This window comes from Stegostoma tigrinum, chromosome 28 (assembly GCF_030684315.1).
Source record: "Stegostoma tigrinum isolate sSteTig4 chromosome 28, sSteTig4.hap1, whole genome shotgun sequence".
NCBI lineage: Eukaryota > Metazoa > Chordata > Chondrichthyes > Orectolobiformes > Stegostomatidae > Stegostoma > Stegostoma tigrinum.
The window spans coordinates 19994315-20014866 of NC_081381.1; the positions used below are offsets into that span (position 1 = coordinate 19994315).

Sequence of the window (20552 nt, forward strand, 5' to 3'; positions counted from 1 at the left end):
TTTGGTAGTGTTGTAGAACAGAGATACCTAAGGGCTCATGTATATAATTCTTAAAATTTGCCTCACATGTAGACAGGGTGGTTAAGAAGATGTTTAGCACCCTTGCCTTCAGAGCTCGAACCCTTGAGTATCGGAGTTGGGACGTTATGTTGAGGTTGTACATGATGTTCGTGAGGCCTGTTCTAGAGCACTGTGTGCAGTTTTGGTCGCCCAGTTATAGGATGGATATTATTAAGCTGGAGAGGGCTCAGAAAAGATTTACCAGGATATTGCTGGGCCTGGAGGACTTGAGTTATAAGGAGAGGCTGCTTAGGCTGGGATTTTTTCACTGGAGCATAGGAGTTTGAGTAGCGACCTTGTAGAGCTTTATAAAATCATGAGGGATATGGAAAAGGTGAATGGTCGGTGTCTCTTCCCTAGGGTGGAGGATTTCAAGACTCAGGAACATTATTTCAAGGTGAGAGGAGAAAGATTTTAAAAATACATTTGGGGCAATTTTTTTAAACACAGAATAGTTCATGTATGAAGTGAACTTTTAGAGGAAGTGATGGATGTGGGTACAGTTACAATGTTTAACAACCATTTGGGTAAATACATTACTAAGATATGTTTGGAGGGATATAGGCCAAGTGGAGGCAGTTGGGACTAGTTTAGTCTGGGATTTTGGTCAGCATAGACTGGTTCGACTGAAGGATGTGTTTCTGATCAGTATGACTCAGATGCTGCCTGAAATTCTCAGAAATTCCAGTGTTTTCTGTTTTTATTTCAGATCACCAGCATATGCCATTTTATTGGATTGAATAAATTGGGAAAATGTTCTGAGCATACTCTGTCTGAATCACTCTAATAGGATGGGATGGCACAGTCTGTAGTTTTGTTTTATGTGGTGATTTTGTTTGTAAGAACTGAGGCTACATGTATATTAATGGTCTACATGTGTTTTGGTATGGAGCAAAAGCTCTTCGGCTACTTTGAAGCTAAACCACAGCGAAGCTGTCAACCTTCTGGTGCTCTGTTCTAATTTAGATCTCTCCTAGATACATATGCTAGCCAAGATAAAAAAAAGTTGAGGGGATAAACTAAAAGCCATGAAACCGTTTCTGTCACCGCCAGAAAATTTTATTGACATTGTGATTATGGATTGGCTATTGAAAATACGTTATTTCGTATAAATTCATTGTAAAGTATCAGTACTTTTCAAGTCATTGAATCATAGAATAAGTGAAGACAGAAGATGTTAGAAACACAAGAGTAGGACAGGCAGAATATTTAGCAAGAGATACAGTTAACATGTTAGATCGGTATCTTTCGTTAGAACTAAAAGAAAGTCCTGACTTGGCAGTTTGTGAGTAAGTATAGAAGTAATTAATTGCAGTGTTTATTCTTCTGACTGCATGAAGTTAGTTAAATTTTGTTTCTTGAACAGTGAAATAATACAAGTCTTGTTTTAAGAATAATTTATACAATAGTATTCTTGTCACAGATTCTTTTAAAGCACATCACTTGCTGTGAAACGCCACAACTGTTACATAGGCACAAATGCAGCCATTTTATGCAAAATCAGAAACAACCTGTATGGTTTTATAAATCTGTTATTATTTGAGGGAGGAAATTAGTCAGGGGACAAGAATGAGCTCCAAGACCTTTCAATCATGGGAGATTTAACATTCACATAAAACGCTGAAATAGACATCTGAAAGATGGTATCTCCAACCTTACCAAACTCTATCTGTGCCGCACTGATTGCCTTCCTAGATCAAGTCCTGGGTTTGAGGTTGGATCCTCAACTGTTGAGCTTGGGGGTGACCAATTGAGCTGAGCTGAGCTGAACTTTCTGTTATATTTTAATTATCTCACTACTGAAAAGACAAAATTTACATATGCTTTTAACAACTGTTTTAGTAAATAATTTAATTAGTAGGTAGCTGAGTAGTTAAAATGTTCATCTTGTCTGTATTGGCTTTTATTTTAATGAGCAGTGCATCTGTTAAGTAATAGCTGTAGTGTTTGTTACATTAATTGCATGGAATTACTTTATTCAACTGTGCAATAGTTGAGGAAATAGTTACAGCCATTGTTGTGTGATTGTTTTATGGAGTTCTTGTTTATTAAAGTGTCAATGACAACACATGTTGTGATAGCCTTATTGATGATTTTCTACAATCTGCAGAAGAAAGTTAGAATTCAAAAGAGGTAGAGGTGAAATTGCAAGAAAAGTATTACTGATATATAGCTATGAAGTAAACTGCCGATTAATTAATGCTTGTATCTTATGCTCTTCATTTGTTTTTACCATTCAGATTGAGTTGCTTTGATCATGGATGGCACATGCATTTTTGAAATCTGTAGATATTTTAAAAAATCAGCAATGGATTCATGTAACAATTGTGGCAATGATATGCATTGCACATGGCATCATCTTCTTTGCTACAGCCGTGCTGGTGTTCACCTGTCAGCGTTGACTTAGCTGTTAGTGTTCCAGCCTCTGAAGCAGATTATTGTGGGTTCATGTCTTGAATGTAAAATCTAGACTGACAATCCAATGTTGAACGGAAGAAGTGCTGTTCTGTTGGAGGTGCTGTCTTTCAGTTGTGTCTGAATACCAATATTTTCCAGCTTCTCACCAGCGAAGAAATATTATGTTTCTCTTTTCCTTTTTCTAAATTCATGCTTTGTCACATTGTATTCCATCTGCAGTATTCTGCCCCACTCACCTAACCTCTCTGCATCCCTTTTCAGCCTATTCTTATTTGCGCATGCAAAGGTGTGCAAAAGGTTACTCCATTGAGAGCTGTGTCAGTATTAGCATGGAGATACTTCAATGTAAATTTCAACCGGAAATTGTGCAGCCTACTTGCTGTTAAATCACAGTAGCAAAATCACCAGTTATTGTTCTCTGCCAATTGAAAATCAATTTATTGAATGTGAAGGAGGTGTTTCATTACAGGCCAGAAGACGTTGTAAGCCCAGCAGTTATTTTTAGTTGGAGTCTGTACTCATAGCATGCAGTCCTGTCTTTCTTTGAAGCCTATATTCATCCCAGTGGGATACCAGGCATACATTGCTTCTGATACAATGCCGGATATGCTGATTGCTGGAAAGAAGATGAAGGTTGATGAATAATTATACAAAGTGCTGTTATAAACCTTGTTGTGGTTCAAGGTGAATGGAACAATACTACTCATGGATTAAATTTTGGTAGTGATGAGCTGCTTTTCATTTCTTCATGTGCTGACTCCACGTTAAATTAATTTAAACTTTTAAAATATAATTTAATAATCATTGAGGGAAACTAACTTGTTTTGCGGTGGAACACTGTCAGTTTTAGACCCCTGGGATGTGCATTTTCAGCTGGAATGCAAGAAAACAGGGCTGCAAAATGCTGCCCCCAGCCAGTGAATTCTGTTTCTAGATATTTCTGTATTAACCTGTTCAGATATCATGCACCTCTGAAGCAGGTGTGACTTGAAAGCACACATCCCAGTCCACAGGTAGGCATCATGAGAGGACCCCTTCAACTTTGGTTCTAATATTTAGTTACTGGATAGGCTCGTTATGACCCTTATCAAGAGCAAATAAAGGAGGTTGACTGAAATTTCCCATTTGGCTTCCAGTTCTTGGACCAACAAGTGAAAACTGAGTGGCCCTTCCTTTTTGAATACCCTGTTAATTAATTATCATGAACTGTAGGTTGCTGCTGTTATCTAGCTAGAGGACCTCTGATTGGCTGTCCAACTTTGAGAGCTGGGAATCTGCTCATGCTAGTTAAGGAGCACCTTTGTGAAAATACCAAAAGGAACTCTTCTCACCCTGCTGACAGCATTGAAACCTAGAAATAGGTCTGACCTCTGTTTCTTGGCGCTGTAGGGAAAATCAGGTCCCCAGTGACAAGGACAAGTTTCAATATTTCTCTCCTGGGCATCCTTGCATCCTTGTGAGAGTTTTTAAGTGAAATTTCCAGGATGTCAATAACAGGCAAGTTTTGCATGTTGGAGCTATATTGATTGTGGATTGAATTGAGATAGCCCAGAATTAGATTGCATTAGTTTTATATTAATTCTATGTGTGCAATGATTTTACACCATAGTGCATAAAAATCTTTAACCTGTACATGTCTGTTGGAAAGATATAAACCTCTACGTCATATTATTACCATTCATTTCAAAGATACTGAATAATAATGGAATGATGGGTTATAGTCATCATCCACATTTCCTCTGTCTGATCCTATTCTACTCCCAGGTGATTTGAATCATTTCAATGCGCCAATTCCATGCTCTTCGTGACCATTTCTGAGACTAAATCCATTTGCAACCTTAGTGTCTTGTTTAATTGAATTGAGTTACGGGCCACATGTTTACATCTCCTAGTTCCAACTCTGTAATGACACCTATCCACATTCTGCCCTATCCACATTCTATGGACTGGGTGAAATATGAGATGGTTTTTGATCAAATACTTGGAAAAGAAAATAAAGTGTTGGTATTGCATGCAGCAGTAAATTCATCCACACGATTCCCTTGCCTGGCCTTTGTCTACCTGAGCAACACTTCATTTCAGCGAGCTGAGTCCTGCTGCTTATTGGTTCTTGGATACCTTAAATGAGCTATTTTACCATGGTATGTTAGTTCAAGAATAACTAATTCTGGGTCAATGCTGTTCCGATAAGTATGAAAGGTTCCCTGCATTCCATTCATGGCTGTCATCATGTGAAATGCCTCCTTTATTTCACTCAGACTCCTTGAAGGTATTTGATTCTCTAAATTAGAAATCACATTGCTTGCTCCTGTCTTCTGCCTCTCTATCCAATCTAAATGAGTTTTAACAGAGACATTTTGTTGACTACTAGTTGATTGGAATGAGATCATTAGGGATTTCCAAGATGAAAACATTTATTTTGGAGGTGACTATACATTTTTACTTGGAGACAGATTAAAGGGCCAAAGCTTGAGAACGTATGATTCACCTAATAGGAACTTAGAGTAAGAGTAGGCCACTTAGTCCAATGGGCTTGCTCCATCATTCGGTTAGATCAAGGATCATAATCTACTCCAACATCACCTTCCCACACTATCCAATGCATCATTAATCTTCAGAAATCGATCAACTGATTGGGGCTGGGTGGGTGGGTGAGTGAGTAGGTGAATGAGTTATTGAGTAACTGTATAAATGATTTGCAGGGCATGGTTGGCGAAGAATGGGATACGTACTCAATTAATGAGTCAGTTATACACCCATCCATCCAGCTTCCAGTCAATCCCTTGCTCACTTAGCACCACAATAACTCATTCAAACTTCACCCAGATCCCACTCAGCCAGTCACTCATTCACTTGATGCGCCTCCTCAATAATTCATCCAAAACCTAACTGTTTCTAGTGTCTGATCTGATTCACAACTGTCCTCACACCCCCCATTCCGATTGACCTGTTGACTTCTCTGCCTCACTCTCGAATGACTGAAACAACTTCCAGTCCTTCTGTACATCCCCCATGCTACCACTGGCTTGCACAATTGCCAGTCACCTCTTATGACTGACCGCTTGGTTTCCATCCTGCCAACCGTAGCTCCCTCCCACTGCCGCCCCATCTGGTTCCTGGTGGCCCACCCAATCCCCATTTCTTCCCAAACTGCTGAACTCCCATCCCCATTATATTCCTGCCCCGCACCTACTTCAGCTGACTCACTGTTATTTCCCTTCTTGTCCAGCCAGTATTTCCTTGAAAACCACCCTGCCCTTGTCCCACAGACTGGGGCTCTGTGACCTGGCAGAGTTAAGTCTCTCACCTTGTACAGTTCACTACCCTTTTAATTGCACACTGTTTCTTCTCTGTATTCACTACTGGTAAGCTCATTGCCTGAACCAATCAGAAGCAAATTTGGAAGCGAACCAGTTTTTGATTGATGGAACAGCCCTTTGTAAAATTTAGTTACACTTATCTGTATTTTGAGGCTGGTTGGGTCACATAGAACCCTAAGGTGTGGGCTGCCTTTTCAACAAACGTGTTTTAGATTCACTGGCCAGGTGAAATACCCTATGTACATCTGCATTGTCATGCCTTGTCAGAATTTTGTAAGTTTCAATGAGACTACCTCTCATTCTTCAAAACTGTATAGAATACAGGACTCAGTTTGCTTAATCTCTCCTAAGAAAATCAGGTCATTCCAGGGATTTATTTGTTGAACTTATTTTGAATTCCCTTTATGGCAAGTTTATTCTTCCTTAAATAGAGAGACCAGAACTGTACACAGTGCTCCAATGAGTCTGTTCAAGACTCCTTACAATTGCAGCAAGACACTTCTACTTCTGTACATAAATCCCCTTGTGATGATGGCCAACATTGTATTTGACTTCCTTATTGATTGCACTTGAAATGCAAAGTGAACAAAATACATGCTCTACCACCTGCAAAATAGTGTGAATAGTAAAAACAACTCAGCAGGCTGAAAGGAGCTGTTCACTGGCTGTGTTCTAATAAACTAAAACTAAATTAATTATGTTTTGCCTTAGCAATTTACATATGATCATATAGTGAATCCTGACTCAGAAGTCTCTGGTCCATTTATCCGGAGCAAATCTGTAATTCCCATTGTTTAACTGTTCCTTAAATGACTACCAGAATTTTGTGTCTATAATTCCACCTGAAAGTCTGATCCACCTACTGATTACTCTCTGAGTGAACAGAAACATACTGACATCAGTCTCAAACCTGTATTGATTACCTACAAGAACCAGGGTTTGAATTATCAAATGAATGCTAATTGCTCATTCCCAAGCCAGTTGACTTAGTAACACATTGCTTCGTTATTGAATTGTTAATTTATTGAAGAAAAGTTACAAATAATTAGCATAGCATTTGTTTGATATCTACAAAGAAGACAAATATAAAGGAGCAAGTGATTTTTGATGGTGTGAGTGCCACCAAATTACAAGATTCCATTTAGTTTCCTTGGATATTTATTTAAAACTTAGCCCAGTACATAATAAATAGAATAGAAAAGATGATCTTGTGGTTTTTCATGCTCTACTTTTGCTTCAGATTAGTTCACCACCTGCAAGATCTAAATTAGTGGCTCAATAAATAGTTCTCCTCTGTTAGATTTCCTAGTACGGTTACTGTGGGTTAATTTGTCTGTTTGAGGCATTCTCATGAGTTTGAAGCAATTTCTTTCACATACAGGCCTACTTCTTCCAATGGCTGGAGAGTCATTGGAACTGAATGGACTGGAGTTATGCATTAGCACTGGGCAGAATCCCCAACACAGCTGACCTTGTGAAAATTGCCTGGGACATTGAAACTTGTAATTGGTAATGCCCCAGCATTTGGAATCTTCTGAGAAAGCAACTTCGAGTCATAGATGCCAGAAGGTTCTGACTTACTTAAGCTTATTGGTTACCAGGAAAAGTGAGAGGATTAAAAACATACTATAACTCCTGTGTAGCTAAGGATAACTGGAAACCTCCAACCCACTGAAACCCTGCTCCTCGTCAGTTATACTCCCCTGACCACTGACATCATCCTCGACCAGAACTCATTCCAGCTCGACACCTCCTCCCACCTCAACCAGATCTGGCAAACCCCACCCCAGCCTGATCTCCCCATTCCTGATTCCAATCCCTGCCTGTCACCCCAACAACTTCCTTATACCCTTACCCACCTGTCAGACTCGACACCACCATCCTCGTCTCCCCCATCCTAATATCAAGGTTTACAGTTTCTAGAATTGGATTCTGTTAACAAATTGTGTTTCTGTATTGGCACAAGGATAGTGTCATGTTTCTGAATTTGTGCGAGTGTTGTTATTCTTTAGAACTGGCACTTATGTGATAGCTTTCAGAACAACACCTCTGAAGCTATCACAGCTAAAGTGTTGAACATTTGAGGAACAAACATTTATGATTGGCTGAAATGAGCATATGTTAACATTTAATACTCCAACTGACTAATCAGAATCAGAAAGTACCAGTTTCTACCATTTGATAAAAAAAAGTGACAGAAGACTCCAATCAAAACCTTTCAATTTTCGAATCAAAAATTTCATTCTGGAATTGACAAGTTGTATGAATCAAATTACTGAAATGATTTTGTAAACTTGGATAGAATAATGCCTACCAGCTCTGTGAAAATACACATAAGTGGCCCAAGAATTTGGATTAAAAATTAAACCTTTCTCCTTACTGATGCTTCACCATGTTTCTGAACTCTGCTAAGCTTTCAGTAGTTGACTGGCTGCAAGTAGGCTTGATACTCAGGAACCTTGATCACCAAGTTGTATGCTGGTATAGCTTTAACAAATTTGCTTTTCAGGAAGTTGCAATTCTATAGGGTCAACCCAATGAGTGAGAATAAGTATCTAGTGATGTGAAAGAACAGGTCTTAACATTTTCGATATGCATCCTTATAACTCTGATTAAATGTGCCCACATAAAATATTAACCAGAGGTGATGGGAACTGCAGATGCTGGAGAATCCGAGACAACAAAGTGTGGACCTGGATGAACACAGCAGGCCAAGCGGCATCTCAGGAGCACAAAAGCTGACGTTTCGGCCCTAGACACTTCATCAGAGAGGGGGATGGGGAGAGAGTTCTGGAATAAAGAGGGAGAGAGGGGGAGGCGGACCGAAGATGGAGAGAAAAGAAGATAGGTGGAAAGGAGAGTATAGGTAGGGAGGGGATAGGTCAGTCCAGGGAAGATGGACAGGTCAAGGAGGTGGGATAAAGTTAGTAGGTAGGAAATGGAGGTGCGGCTTGAGGTGGGAGGAAGGGATAGGTGAGAAGAAGAACAGGTTAGGGAGGCGGGGACAAGCTATGCTGGTTTTGGGATGCAGTGGGGGGAGGGGATGAGCTGGGCTGGTTTTGGGATGCAACGTGGGAAGGGGAGATTTTGAAGCTTGTGAAGTCCACATTGATACCATTGGGCTGCAGGGTTCCCAAGCGGAATATGAGTTGCTGTTCCTGCAACCTTCGGTTGGCATCATTGTGGCACTGCAGGAGGCCCATGATGGACATGTCGTCTAAGGAATGGGAGGGGGAGTTAAAATGGTTCGCGACTGGGAGGTGCAGCAGTTTATTGCGAACCTCCGCTCGGTTCACAATAAACTACTGCACCTCCCAGTCGCAAACCACTTTAACTCCCCCTCCCATTCCTTAGACGACATGTCCATCATGGGCCTCCTGCAGTGCCACAATGATGCCACCCGAAGGTTGCAGGAACAGCAACTCATATTCCGCTTGGGAACCCTGCAGCCCAATGGTATCAATGTGGACTTCACAAGCTTCAAAATCTCCCCTTCCCTGACTGCATCCCAAAACTAGCTCAGCTCGTCCCCACCCCCCACTGCTTCCAAAACCAGCCCAGCTTGTCCCCGCCTCCCTAACCTGTTCTTCCTCTCACCTATCCCTTCCTCCCACCTTAAGCCGCACCTCCATTTCCTACCTACTAACCTCATCCCGCATCCTTGACCTGTCTGTCTTCCCTGGACTGATCTATCACCTTCCTACCTCCCCACCTATACTCTCCTCTCCACCTATCTTCTTTTCTCTCCATCTTCGGTCCGCCTCTCCCTCTCTCCCTATTTATTCCAGAACCCTCTCCCCATCCCCCTCTCTGATGAAGTGTCTAGGCCCGAAACGTCAGCTTTTGTGCTCCTGACATGCTGCTTGGCCTGCTGTGTTCATCCAGCTCCACACTTTGTTGTAAAACATTAACGAGTTTTTATACTTTATGAATGCTGACTAAGCTGCTGTATTTCTTCACCTTTTTCCATTTTGATTCCTGATTTCCAGCATCATTCTGCTGTAATTATATTCTGTCAACCCACTACGCAATTCAAAAATTTGCTTCTGACTCCTGACATTAATCTCAAAAATGATGACACTTCAGAAAGCATTTTGGGACATCCTGAGATCATGAAAGGACCAACAGTAGTCCTTGGAATTATTGATAATTCTTTTTATCAATAAGTCAGGAATGTAGGGAGTACTTTCCATTTTCCAGGAATGAAATGGAAATGGCACTCCTTTCAGTTCTGCCAATTTCAAATAATGTAACTGCAAGCTTTTATTTTGGCAAGTGTAGGCATAAGAAGTAGGAGCAGGAGTCGGTCCATCGAGCCTGCTCTACCATTCAGTAAGATCACGTCTGATTTTTTCATGAACTCAGCTCCACTTACCAGCCTGCTCACCATAATCCTTTAATTCCTTTACTGTTCAAAGATCTATCCATCCTTGCCTTAAAAACATTCAATGGAGTAGTCTCAACTGCTTCACTTGGCTGGGAATTACACAGATTGACAACCCTTTGAGGAAGAAGTTCCTCCTCAATCTGCTCCTCCTTATTTTGAGGCAGCATCGCTTTGGTCTAGTTTTACCCACCAGTGGAAACAAACTCTGTACTATTTTATCTATTCCCTTCATAGAAGCAGGGAGGTTGTAGGCATTATGAATGCTTGGCTGGGTTTCTATAGACCCTAAAATCTTCAGATCAGCAGATGGATTAATAATCCTAAAATGATTGAAACTTCTAAGACGATATAATAGCTGCCTTAGATTTTATTTTTTATATACATACCTAATCAACACTCAAGGGATTTTTTTTGCACTAGTGTAATTTTGTTTTCTTTTCAGTATCAACGATAGTATCTTTTAATTCAGGGTTTTATAATTTTTATTGCAGTTGCACATCTCCTGACAACCATATATACTGCACTGGTGAATGGCTATGGTGGATACAATGGTGTGTGGATGTGGTAAGAGGAATCTGAGGAGGCATTATATGGCATGGAAGTGAGTGTGTGGAAGGAGGGGATACGGAGAAGTTGTGGGCAGTCTAAAGGTGTGTGAGACAACGTGGATGACCTGAGGGAACACGTTTGGTGGATGTGGGATTGAGGGGAGAGGGGTAGGGACCTATAATTTATTTTGGGAGTTGGGATCTTATGTTGGAGAAATGCACTCAGCTTTTAAACCAGCCTGCTACTGCTCAAATTAATTTTACACACAGAGTTGCAGCTCACAAAATGCATTATGAACCTAAATCCTGCGTGAAAAAACACAAGTCCCAGGCAAAAAAAAACACAAATCAGTTGTTTTGACATATCAGAAGGTGCAAAAGTGTCCTAATTCCTGAGATGAAGAGGGTTGTGTGCCTAAATAGCTGTCAGCATTAGTGACAGAGCTAAATTGATCTTAATTCTATTCATTTGTAGGATGTGGGTTCCTCTGGCTAGGCAAGTTCTCATGTCCACCCCTAAATGCTTATGAGAAGGTGGTAGTTGAACACAATCTTCATGAACTTTGGCTGTATAGACACCCTCATTATTTTTAGAAAAAGGTTTCCAGGATTTTGAACCAGCAACAGTAAAGGAAAGATAATGTAGTTCCAAGTCAGGATAACATGTGGCATGAACGGGAACTTGCAGGCACTGGTGTTTCCCTACATCTGCTGCCCTTGTCCTTCTAGGTGATGGATGTCATGGCTTTGCAAAATGCTGTTGAAGGAGACTTGGTGAGTTACTGCATTGCATCCTGTAAATAGTACACATAACTGCCACTGTTTGTTGGTGGTGGAAGTAATTGATATTGAAGGATAGGATGCCAATCAAGTAGGATGTTTCTTTTCCTGGGTGGTGTTGAGCTTTCTCGAGTGTTGTTGGAGCTGCACTTGTCCAGGCAAATGGAAAGTATTCCATCACATTCCTAACATGTGTCTTGTAGATGTTGGCACGACATCGGTGAGACAGGAGGTGAGTTACTTGCCACAGAATTCCTAGCATCTGACCTGTTCTTGTAGCCGTAGTATTTAAATGGCCTGTCTCATTCAGTTTCCAGTCAATCATATTGCCTTTAGAGTTGATAGCGCACAATTCAGTAATAGTAATGTCAATCAGAGTTGGTTAGATTCTCACTAGTTGGAGATGGATGTTACTTGGCGAATGTTATTGCTCATCAGCCTAATCGAGGTGGTTGTCTAGGTCTTGCTGCATAAGGACACCAACTGCTTCACTATCCGAGAAGTCATGAATTATGCTGAATATTGTGCAGACAATGGCAAACATCTCTATATCTGACCTCAATGCGGAATGAATGTCATTGTAAAAGCAGCTGAAGATGGTTTGGCCTAGGACACTATCTGAGGAATTCTTACAAAAACGTTCTTGGACTGAGATGATTGACCTTGAATAACTGTCACCATCTTTCTTTGTGTTAGACATGACTCCAATGAGCAGAGATTTTCTCCCTGATACCCATTTACTTCAACATGCTAGGGCTTACTATGCAGTAAAGATTAGTTGGAAGCGAGAGGACTGGAGAGACTTTAAAAACCAGCAGAGGATAACTAAAAAAACCAGTAAGAGGCAAGAAGATGAATTACGAAAGTACTCTAGCCAGCAATATAAAAGAAGATTGCAAGAGTTTTTTTTAGATATATAAAAGTAAGAGAGAGGCAAAGTGGGCATTGGACTGCTGGAAAATGAGGCTGGAGAAGTAGTGACGGGCATAAAATAAAAAGTGGAGGAACTGAATATGTTCTTTGCATCAGTCTTCGTAGTAGAAAATACCAGTAGTTTACCAGAATTTCAAGAGAGTTAGGAGGCAGAAGTAATTGTAATGATCATCACAGAGGAGAAGGTGCTGGGTATGCTGGAAGGTCTGAGAGTGGATAAATCACCTAGACTGGACCAACTGCACCCTGGGGTTGTGACAGAGATACTGTAGCTGAGGAGATTGAGGAGGCATTGTTAGTGATCTTTTAGGAATCACTGGAGTCTGGGAGGGTCCCTGGGATATAGAAAATGGATAATGTAACAGCCCTGTTTAAAAAGGGAGGGAGGCAGAATACAGGAAGTTATTGATCAGTTTGGCTGGCGTCGGTCATTGATTTTACAGCCCATTGTTAAGGATAGGATTGCAAAGTGTTTGGAAGTACAAGGTAAAATAGGGCTAAATCAACACAGTTTCATCAAGGGGAGGTTATGCTTGACAAATCTCTTAGAATTCTTTGAGGAGGTCACAAGCAAGTTAGTCAATGGAGAGCCAGTGGATGTGATTTATTTGGATTTCTAGGAGGCCTTTGACAAAGTGTAGCATAGGAGGCTCTAAACTAGAGCTCATGGTGTTAGGGGTAAGTTGGCATGGATAGAGATAAAGCTGACTGGTAAAAGGCAGTGAGTGGGGATAAACGGTCTTTTTCAGGATGGCAGCCAGTAACTTTTGGAGGTCCAATGATTTGGACAAAGAAGCTGAGGACATTGTTGCTAGGTTTGCCGATGAACAAAGATAGGTGGAAGGGCAGGTAGTGTTGAGGAAACAGGGAGGCTGCAGAAGGCCATGGATAGGCTAGGAAAGTGGTCACATGGAATACAATATGGGAAAGTGTGAGACTTTGCACTATGGTAGGATGAATAGAGGCATACACCACTTTCTAAATGGGAAAGGATCTGAAATGCAAAGAGACTTAACAGTTCTAATTCATGATTAACATGTAGGTTCAGTTGGCAGTTAGAAAGGCAGATGCAATGCTATCTGTAATTATTGTAATGAGGTCAGCCAGGTGGACATCATAGAAGATGAGTTTCCTGATTTGGGCCGTTCATCTAGTCCAATCAGGGAGACCTGGCTGACAGATAAGAGAAAGCATGTCAGACATCCTATTCACTTGAGAGCTGGTTCTGAGGGAGCTAGATCAGTGTCAAGGATGTTCTACATGTAAATAAAGGGTGACTTTATGATAGGATACTGGCCCTTCTGTTCCTTCCTGTCTTGTTTCTTGATCATCACAAAAAACAGATTCTGCATTTAGTGACTAGCTTCTGCATCCTTGTGAACATCTTTCCCATGTTTTGCTCAAAGTAAAGGTGTACATTTTCAATCTGGAACATCTCATGACCTTAAAATCTATGAAGAAAGTAACAAATAAGAGCCCCTCTCTTTTTAATTAACTTGTGGGATATGGGCATCATTGGTTGGGCCAGCATTTTATTGCCTGTGCCTAGTTACCTTTGAGCTGCCTTCTTTAGCTGTTGCAATTCATGTGCTACAAATAGACCCACAATGTCATTGGGGAAGGATTTCCAGGATTTTGACCCAGTGATACTGAAGGAATGGCAATATATTTCCAAGTCAAGACAGTGAGTGGTTTGGAGGGGCTCTTGATGGCGGTGGTGTTTCCATGAAGTTGCTGGTCCTTGTCCTTCTAGATTGCAGTGGTCCAGCATTTGGAAGGTGCTGTCTAAGAATCTTTGGTGAATTTCTGCAATGCATCTTGTGAATAGTACATGTTGTTGCTACCCATCATTGGTAGTGGAGTGACTGAATGTTTGTGGAAGTGGTCCCAGTCAAGTGGGCTGCTTTGTCCCAGACTATGTCAAGCTTCTTGAATGTTGCTTGAACTGCGCTCATCAGGCAAGTAGGAGATGTTCTGTCACACTCCTGATTTGTGCCTTACAAATGGTGGATAGACTATGGAGACTCAGGAGGTGAGTCACTTGTTTCAGTATTCCTCACATCTGACCTATTTTTGCAGCGACTGTATTTGTATCTCCAATCCAGTTGAGTTTCTGGTCAATGGTAATCCCTCAGGAAGTTGATAGTGGGGGATTCAGTGATGTTTATGCCTTACTTGAGTGCCAAGTATTGGCAGTTAGATTGTCTTTTATTGGAGATGGTCATTACCTGGCTTTTACGTGGCACAAATGTTACTTTCCACTTTTCTGGATATTGTCCAGGTCTTGTTGCATTTGAGCATGGGCCACTTCAGTATCTGAGGAGTCTTGAATTCTGAACATTGTGCAATCTTTGGCAAACATCCCCCACTTCTGACCTTACAATGGAAAGGAGTTCATTAATGAAGCATTCATTAATGGAGATGGTTGGGCTGGGGACACCCTTCACAGTGTTCAAATCAAAAATAATTGGACCTTCTCAAAATGTACCTGTCCTCCTACATCCTTTTTATACCCAGCACTAACCTGAGCATTGTTTAACTTTCTTGGCTCTTGCCTCTAATCTTCACCTTGTTGGCCATGTCTACGTTGTTAGAGCCTTGATAGCCATTATGCAGATGCCTTATGGTTTTTTTCTTTAATGGGATCTAGTGAAAACCCACACTGTGGATAGAAACATAGATCTTAGTGCGGAATTACACTTTATGAACTGTTAAACTGTTAGACCTAATAACAATGAGCTAGACTTAGATAACAGTCGGCCTGTATCAGAAAGTTGATCTCAAAACTTTCATCATATGATTGAGTTATGTGCAGGGCCTGAACTTAACCATTCAAAATCCATCCACTTAAACAGAACGAAAATTGGACTGATAGATTTTGAAGGGAGGCACAGAAACACAGCTGAGATTCAAAATTTAGGTAAGATTGACTTTAAAGTGATAAGACATAATCTGTTAATTTAAAAAAAAGATTAGAGACGTGTTCAAAAAATAACTTAATGTATTGCAGCATCAGCCTATACCACACTAAGCAACAAGAACTGTACTTTTTATGAAAAAGCAGTTCTGGACAATTAAAGAGAACAAAACTAGAGGAAAAGGTAAACAGAGAATGCTAGAAATGCATCTACAAAGTGGGAATATGAGGGGAATCATGTAAGGATATCATTGACCAAAAACCTTTTTTAAAAAATTGCACAATGTTCAGGATGTGAATGTCATTGCCTTGGCAAGCATCTGTTGCCCATTTCTAATTACTTGGAGCAGGTGACAGGGAGCTGCTTTCTTGAACTATTGTACTCCTTGGATATAACTGGACTGACAACGTACACTCTGTGCTTACACTTGTAGGTCAGAGGCTATGCATTCTGTGGCAAGTAACTCAGAAACCTGAAACTCCTCGACCATATATAAGGCAAAAGTCATGAGTGTGATGGCATACTCTCCACTTACCGGGATGAGATCAGCAGCAACAAGATTCAAAGAAGCTTTATTACAACCAGGACAAAGCAGCCTGCTTGATTGGCATCCTGGCCACTACCTTTAGCATTCACTTCCTCCAGCATTAACACACAGAAGCACCATTTATGTGTACCATTTGCAAGATGCAGCATTGCAACTCAGCAAGGCTGCTTGAATAGTACTTTCCAAACCACAGGCAGGGATGATCATCCTATGAGGTTTTAAATGACCTGCTTCTCGAAAGAACAATGTGAGCCCCTTCAAAACTGGCCATGAAGATATGGCAAGCAAGTTGAATAATTATTTGGAATCAGTATTTACAGTAGAGGAAAAGATAGCATGTTGGTCTTCCCAAAGAAACTACGGTAATTGATTAATTATGGACTCAGCAAAAATGAAAATAATCAAAGAGGACTGTGATCAGAGATAATGGGAACTGCAGATGCTGGAGAATCCAAGATAATAAAATGTGAGGCTGGATGAACACAGCAGGCCCAGCAGCGTCTCAGGAGCACAAAAGCTGACGTTTCGGGCCTAGATCCTTCATCAGAAGGTCTGGGTAGCAGTCTAAGTGGGTATCTTGACCTGGAAAATTGTGTAATATATTCTTACCAGAGTGATACCTGAAGTTAAGGGGTTAACTACAAAGAGAGATAAGGTTGTGTTCCTTGGAATTTAGAAGGTTAAGGGATTACTTAATTGTAGTTTTCAAGATATTAAGAGGAACAGAGAGGGTAGATCGGAAAGTTATTTTTGCTGGTTGGGGGCAGCTCAGACTGGGGACACAGCAGAAAAATTAGAGCCAGACCCTACAGGAATGAAATTATTAAATACATTTACATACAACAGGGGAAATTTATTAAAACCGAAAGAACTAAGGATGATGTTAATCAGAAACAAAAACAGAATTTGCTAGAAAAGCTCAGCAGGTTCGGGTCACCGAACCTGAAACATTAACACTGATTTCTCTGCATGGGAGATATTTGTTGCCCTCTACAGTGGTGAATTTGGTGGCCAGAGACATTTATTTGGGAGAGAGGGTGGCTGGTACTCATTTGGCACTCCTCCTTGATTAAGTCTCTGTTGGGGAGCTTTGTGGATCTTCTTGACCCTGTTGCTTGACTAATTAATGCCCATTTTAAGTGTGCTGCCATTGTGAGCACCCATTAATGAGAAGGGGACTGACGATGCAGAAAGCCTAAAAGTAAATCCTTTGGGGTTGTTTGAATGTTCTTGAAGGAGCTTTCAAAGTTGAAGCAGTCAGTGCTCAATCATTAGAAAGGGGGCTGTTGACTGCCACACCACTAGTCTTACTGTCTGGCAGTTAATTTGATGGGCTTTCCTAAAGAGACGGGATGCAGGGCCCTTTCCAATGGGTGAGATTTCCTTCATTAATTAGCACCCAAGGGTTAGTAGAAATGTGAACACAGTCCCTGCAGATGACAGTTGATCGAGATCATTTATAAAATTTAAATCTTAGATTGACTTTCTTGTTAGTTAAAGATGTGATAGAGCATGGGTCAAAGATAATCTTTTTTTAATGGAAGAAGTTTGAAAGGTGAAATAGGCCCTTCATATTTCTATGTTCCTACACTATAGATTGTGCTATGTAACTAAATGTTATTACCCAACCATACAATGTTGTGGTAACCCACATTGTATATGTTTGAAATTGCCAGATATATATTGTAGAATTGAGAGAAGATTGCATTGTATTCTGCATTATACAATGAAATGAAAAAAGTGTGAATTCTTGAATAACTATGAAACGCAGCTTTTGATAGCAATTACCAACTGTTTCCATTGGATGGTAGTATAAGTCCTCAGTCGTGGGACATTTTAGTGGTCTCCAATCAGAACATTAATTCACAGGATTCATATTCTCAAAGGAGCCAGTTGTCTCTTTCATCTATTTTGCATTTATTAATTTTGGGGTTATATATAAAGGTACCCAAATTAATTTGCAGCTTTACTTACTTGCTGTGCTATCTAATTACAATTCTCTAACATAGATCTTGAACTTGCACAGTGCAGTGCTGATGTACGAGCACTTGATGCGATTGTATGAAATTCGTTTAACCAGTTTGAGGCTTTTGTTTTCATTAAAATGTTGGGCAAAGGAATTTTTTAATTGTGAACTAGATGCCCCTGCACTGATTGTTCACCAATCCAACTGAATAAAATATACACATTGCAATTTTGAATGTTGGTGAGTGAAGTTCTTGTTAAATATAAGACAAAATATTGACAGCTATCTCTGAGATAACTGAGATGGATAAATTTACAAATTTAACTTCACATTTTTGACCTCTTTGATATCACTTACTATTTTTTCCTTTTCCCTACTCCATCCATGATCCATTCTCTGTAACTTATTACATCCTTTACTACCTACCTGCAAAATCCTCTAAAATCTTTGTCTTTGATACCTTTCCTCTGCACTCCAAAATACTCCTTCATTTATTTTGATTTTTGATTTAATGTCCTTATTTTCAATATTGTTTTGTTCTGGTATTTTGTGTAATATTGAAAATGTTGAATAAATACAAGTTGTCATAATAAATTAAATGAATTTGATTTTAATCTAAAAAAATTATTCCATTCCTTTGAATTTTGTCACCAAGACTTGCTGAAGTGTTTGATTTGAGGTTTTGATCAACAGGCACCAAACATTCTCTGGTAATGTATCCACATAATCTAAGCCCCAAGTAGCAAATGAGATTTTCAAAAAACAATACGCATTTACAGGCATTCTTGTAGATTAAGGAGAGTAATCCTGGCTTGTTCTCTTCTCCTTTGTCTAGGGGTATTCTGGCTAAGTGGAACATGCCTCCTGTCTTTACGAATAGTTTTGCTAATAAATCCATTTTAAGAAAGCACAATATTTACAGCCTCATGATATGCCACAGTGGCCACAGGGTTTAACGAAGTCATCAATACTAAGTCTTTGCCATCAACCATGGAGATTTTCAGTGGATATGGGTGCTAGGTATGTTTGTAACTGTTATAAGGTCTTGTAATGTTTTTTTTAGAATTTTGTTCTACTTCCAGCAGTGTTACAATGAACTATTGATGGAGTAGTTGGATGCTGATTGTACATTGCACAACTGCAAAATCACCAAAAAGATGTGTTACGTTTCATTCATAAAGAATGTCCCTTTATAGGTAGTAAGTATTTGATTTTAGTCTGCTGTTCTCTGTGGATAATATTTTAGCTGGTGCAACAATGCTATGTTATCCCTTGTAACATAAGAAACTGGGAGTGAATATCATGGTATTGAACTATGCAAGAACATTTATAATAGCTAACCGTTATGCATAAATATTACATTCCAAGGCACCTAAGTGTCTGGGCTAACATTAAATTAATAGCTTACAACAGAATAGCTTCTTGTAGAGTGTTATGCTTCAACTTATCCAAAATGAAATGGAGCATTACATCTTTATACCCTCAGGTCATATGCTAGGATGCAGTGATGATGTCATGGGTATGCCTGTCAAAGACATACTGACATGCTGATCATGATGCATAACACAATACATTCTATTGAGAACAAGTGCCCAAGACATCGAGGAAATAATCTAACCATAATATAACTCCAAATTGCCTTGTGAAACATATAAAGTGAATGCCTTGGAACATTTGTTAGTTAAGTAATGCCCACTGTTTGCTATGAATTTGGAAATTTGTGCAAATAAAACTTCCTGCGGCTAAGACTTTGATAAAATTCACATTTAGTTTGTACCTACACCCTACTATTGAGATTAGTAGTGGGCAAATATTGGGATGAGAAGTATTTATAATGAAAGAAGCACTTACAAAATTCACGAGAATAACAAAATTTACTCTATATTTTGTACAGTTGCTTGTATTTTGTATCATACCATGTTCTATTCACATTTACCCTCCAGTCACTGACCTACCAACCTTCTAACTATATTCAGTTCAAAATTCCTGTCCATAGCATAGTCCCTATGTATCTTTACCTCATCCTATCTCCACCATTTTTTGTAACTTTTTATGCCTTCCTGCATCTGTCAGACCTCCAACCATGGCATTTTGTGCATTGTTTGACATTGTGCATGATTTAGTAAGCCCATTTATATTGATTCCATGATTCCTTTTTTGAGCATTGACTTATTAAACCATTAAACTGGATTAAATCCAGCATCTCCTGACACTACAATCCAGTCTACCCCAGCTCAGAGCCTCCCTCTCCCAGGCCTGCAAAGGACCTCTCCTGTTTTTCATTCTTCGCAGGATCCACAACCTGAACAAACAATTCCACCCGGCTTTATTGGACGGTAAAAACAGTAAGTACACTAAATTTACTGGTGCCTACCACCCAACGCAGGCTTCCTCCACCACCCAAATCCCCAATCCTACCCAACACCTTTCCCCCAATGTGCCTGCCACATTGGCCATGTGGCCACTGTCCGAGCGCCCACAGATGACGTCACATCCTCCGCTGCTGCGTACGCCACTTCCAGTACAGCGAACGCCATCAACACCGCTGCTGATGCCATCACCTCAGTTTCAGAGGCCAACGCAACAGACATTGAGGACGCATCTAACGACACCGTTGCTGCTGCCGCAGCCTACGTCCAGGACTTATCGACCAACTCTGCTCCTCCCACCATCTA

The 20552-nt window shown here is 40.2% G+C and overlaps 1 protein-coding gene across 6 annotated transcripts in view; it reads left to right on the forward strand.

Moving 5' to 3' along the window:
• The window catches only part of acot7 (acyl-CoA thioesterase 7), a 242153-nt gene that overhangs the window by 22170 nt on the left and 199431 nt on the right, over window positions 1-20552 (forward strand). The gene's annotated exons all lie outside the window — the stretch shown is intronic.